General features: G+C 31.4%; 1 long non-coding RNA gene and 1 other non-coding gene across 2 annotated transcripts; both read right to left on the reverse strand.

Annotated features, from left to right (window-relative positions):
• Nucleotides 1-2,067: 2,067 nt before the first annotated feature.
• TRNAQ-UUG (transfer RNA glutamine (anticodon UUG)) lies at nt 2,068-2,139 on the reverse strand. The gene has a single exon. It is a non-coding gene; the product is annotated as a tRNA-Gln (tRNA).
• Nucleotides 2,140-2,877: 738 nt separating this feature from the next.
• On the reverse strand, nt 2,878-3,770 carry LOC106127569 (uncharacterized). Its single transcript, XR_001228410.1, has 2 exons — nt 3,649-3,770; nt 2,878-3,194 (listed from the first exon to the last, which is right to left on the reverse strand). It is a non-coding gene; the product is annotated as an uncharacterized LOC106127569 (long non-coding RNA).
• Between the last annotated feature and the right edge of the window lie 606 nt (nt 3,771-4,376).

Below are 4,376 nucleotides of genomic sequence, written 5' to 3' on the forward strand. Positions count from 1 at the left end.
CCTTTGTCTTGTCCCTAAAACTTGATTCAAACCTCTTAATTACATAGGTTTATTACAAGCGCTTGTTTAGGCCGAATGAGTTTCGGGATAGCTACGGCCATAACAATTTACTACGAACACTCCCTCATAACGTTCTTGTATCAAAACAACATTAACATAAAGAAACCCTTACGATCGACTCGAACAATGTCTTTAAATTAAACGGTGAATGGATTCTAAAGCCATTGTACACTTAAACCTTGTCCCAGAAACAAGGGTTCTACAAAGATTGAACCATTTTAGCAAATCTATACTAGATAGAGATAATCTTGTAGAATATATTACAATACTAGCTGTCGCCCGCGACTCCGTCCGCGTGGATATATAAAAAAATAATAATAAGTGTAGCCCAATCATCCATCCATCCACATCACATCCATCTAATTATTCACATTTATAATATTAGTAAGTTAAAACAAAAGCAGCTCTTCAAGGCATAAATTCGAATAAAAAATGAATAAAAAGTGTCCTATGTCCGTCTCCATGCTCTAAGCTACCTCCTCACCAATTTCCTGCCATATCGGTAAAGCCGTGCTTGAGTTATAAACAGTGTAACTAACACGACTTTCTTTTATATATATATATATATATATATATATAGATTGAACATATTTTAAAAATTAAATGATAATGAAGAAAATGATTTTATTAAAACAAGCTTCAATTTGATTGCGCTGAAACGAAAAAAATCATTATCCTATGCCCACCACAGATTCTGGTTACAATTGAACGACAAGTTACTCATCAAAAGGATTACAACGAGACCCAGGTCGATGACATTAAGTCATTCCAATGTGGTCATAGGAACTTCGAAACGGAACGTGGAAATAAAATGGAGCTCGATCATCAGCTCAGCATCATGTCATCATAATATTGCATTGCAAAATAATTTAAGAAGCTATCTATCATTAATCAAATAATCAAATTTATTTTACACATTAATTAACTATAAATAGTACTTTAGTTTAATGCTTTAATATATTTCAACCTAAATCTAAGACCTTAGTTGTCTTAGAAACTAAGTACGTAATTTGCATAACAAATTCAAAATGCGCGACGAAACACTTCACTCAAAATTTGTAATGAGACTCCTTAAATCTTCTCTGGTTTGAATAAATTCACTTCTATCTTATTCTCGCTGTAACTTGCAAATTTCTTGTATAATATTAACGACTTAATGGAAGGATATACGTGATTGCATTACGCTTACAACAAACAGTGCAAACGATGCCCGGTTTCTATAATAGTGACACTATAATTGTCTAATACTACGTTTGAGCAGCTCAGTTGGTTTATGTGAAACTGACAGCAGCAAGAAGGAAGACCATTCTTAAATCGGCTCAGTCTGTTGCCGACTAGATGCTCTTAGAAAGTGGCTTAAAGCTAGAAATGGGCGGAAGGACGCATACAGTTCCAATCGGCTGCGCCACCGCATCAGAATACGTCACCGAAGCAGCTGGTCAGAAACTCTTATTGTTTCAAAATAAATAGATTACTCTTGCTCTTAAGAAAATAAGAGATTAATAAGGGCTAAGAAATCAAGCGTACCAACATTTGAAGCGAACTATATCACTCGCAAACTGAATTATTAACGTGTGTGTGTAGAACTGCAAAGTTGGCAGTAATGAGCGAAGTTCGCTCGTATTCGATTATTGAGCTATGTAAGAATCAATTATCTATAGAGCCTTTCTCAGGTCTCTGTGGTTCAAGATAGTTAATTAAAACTCTTCACTGATATAAGTTGCCGTAAACTTTTAGATAGAAACTTTGATAGTTAATTGGATAGAATTAACGATACCTGTATTTACTATTTATTAACTTTATAAATATTATTGTAACATAACCAATATTTTTCATTTAGAATGCAAAAAACAACAACAAACAATATTTCAGCAAAATAATAAAAATGCAGCAATTATTTTATCAATAAAACAAATGGTCATAATCCATCGCATAACATTTTTCAGTCCGTTTTTGGATCATGTCAATCTAATTTTAAAAACTTCTATAAAACTAAATCTCGTATTCAGGTTCCACCGAGATTTGAACTCGGATCGCTGGATTCAAAGTCCAGAGTGCTAACCATTACACCATGGAACCGTGTATATAAATTATAAAATTTAAAATATGTAAGTATTCTGTACGAAACAATTAAATAACATAGCTAAAAACCTTCATGAATTCAGTCCATAATCTATTCTCATCTAGATAGATCGCCTTTCATAATCTTACTTTTTATAGACATTAAAGAACATTTTCTTTAATTCATAAATTTTGAAATGTCCTTACTATAGATATATTTATTAAAAGATCCTGGCTTCTAAAACGATTACGCATGCTGTCGAGGTTTTCCCTTTTCATCAAGCGTCACTAAGGCAATGTGTAATGTTACCATCTGACCCTTGACGTTACCTACAATATGTTTCACTCTGAATTATTTATGATGTTTGGTTTGTCTGTTGAATAACGGACGGAAAGTGAAGGCATTTAATTCGTACTAGCTGTCGCCCGCGACTCCTTCTACACAGAATCAAAAAAAAATGTTTAACTTATATGTTATTCCAGACTATGTGCTATAAGTATGCTTAATTTTATCGAGATCCGTTCAGCCTTTCTTAAGATACCTTCAAACCATCCATCTGTCTAAATATTCACAGTAATATTAGTATAATCTAGTTAGTTTTGGCAATACGAGTACATCAGTAATTAAGAAAAGAAACAAGTTTTCGTGGATAGTTCAAAGAAAATTTAGTTAAATAGAAATGTGTAATTTCTAAGTAAGTAAGTAAGTTAAGTAAAAAAATTGTTTTTTGTAATTTTCTATAAATAAAACAAAAGTGAAATAAAATGATATATTAAATCCAGTTACACTTGATTGAAATACGTGACACTTTTTACGATCAATTCAAATTTACAGTTTTTGCTATGAAATTCAATAGAAACAGGACTAAATTAATCAATTTTGGAAAATCAATAATGTGAGAAAATATCAAAATTATTTTCTGTATCGTTAGCTCTTGAATTAAATCTATATCTGGAAGATCGAGTCCTGGAACATCTACTTCTGGTAAATCCGGCTTAATAGGTTTCTTAGCTTTTGTACCATTTAAACTATTAATAAAGTATATCATCATAATAAAAACGACGAAACGAATCTGAAAAAGAAATTGATTTTAATAATTCGCCATTCTATTACAATTTTTATTCAAGTCATGTCAATATACCATGTAAGGACCGTATAGAAGAGGTCAATGACCCTAAAGAATTAAGAAAAAACAAGTAGAAAGAGAAAGAAAAAGAGAGAGAAAGAGAGAGAGATCCTGAAATAAGATTGCAATAAGAATAGTAGAGAACTGGATGTAAACCTAAATTTCCTTTACGTTATGGCATTAATATATTTTTTTTTAGAAACTGCCAGCAGTAAATGGCTCAAGGCTGAAGAAGTAGATGTAAAAATAAAAGACTTGAGCATCTTCAGGTTGATAACAAATTTAGTATTTTTAGTTGCATTTTTTTTATAATTCGTCTTATAATTTTGTAACAATACGTCGTAATATCACTTAAATATCAAACAGAAAAGCCACTTGTTAAATACAAGAGAAATCTTACCTTTGAAGTCATTTTTGTCTTTAGAAATATAATATCTTTTTCTTTGTATTTTAGGCGCAGACTTAAAACTAATGGCAGGGTGACACCACAACTAACTTGTTGGCTTACACGATAACTTGTCAAATAAAGTTCACTATACAGTTCAAATGACAGCTGATAATTGCTAATTTTTTTGTTAAGTGATAAATTGTTTCGATTTAACTAAAAGAACAATTCATTCGGATGTTCGTTTCCTTTACGTAATGTTAACGATAATAAGGGATTGGGAAATTGTTATGTTTGTGTTTCTTCATTAACGTGATGCGTGTAGTGTATGATGTAAATAAATATAAAATTTAGGCGCTCTTTTGGATGATTTTATGAATAATAAGTGATTCGTTTTTTCTATACAATAAAAAGTAAACTTTTGGGAACCGATGACAGTATATCGTAAATTGTAAATTATTTTCTTTATTTTATAGTTAAACTAGCGGACCCGACAGACGTTGTACTGTCTACACGTCTTTAATTTGAATAAATTAATATGAAGTTAATATTTGATGTTAATTGTGAATCTAAACCATTCCCAGATCCCCTTGAACACACACAAAAAAAAATCATCAAAATCGGTCCAGTCGTTTCAGAGAAGTTCAGTGACATACACACGCACAGAAGAATTATATATATAAAGATAGCCTTTGTTTTTGCTACTTTTAGTGCTCAATTTACGCATAAATATGCTAACAAAT

Source organism: Papilio xuthus, unplaced genomic scaffold (genome assembly GCF_000836235.2).
Source record: "Papilio xuthus unplaced genomic scaffold, Pxut_1.1 DF824655.1, whole genome shotgun sequence".
NCBI classification, from domain to species: domain Eukaryota; kingdom Metazoa; phylum Arthropoda; class Insecta; order Lepidoptera; family Papilionidae; genus Papilio; species Papilio xuthus.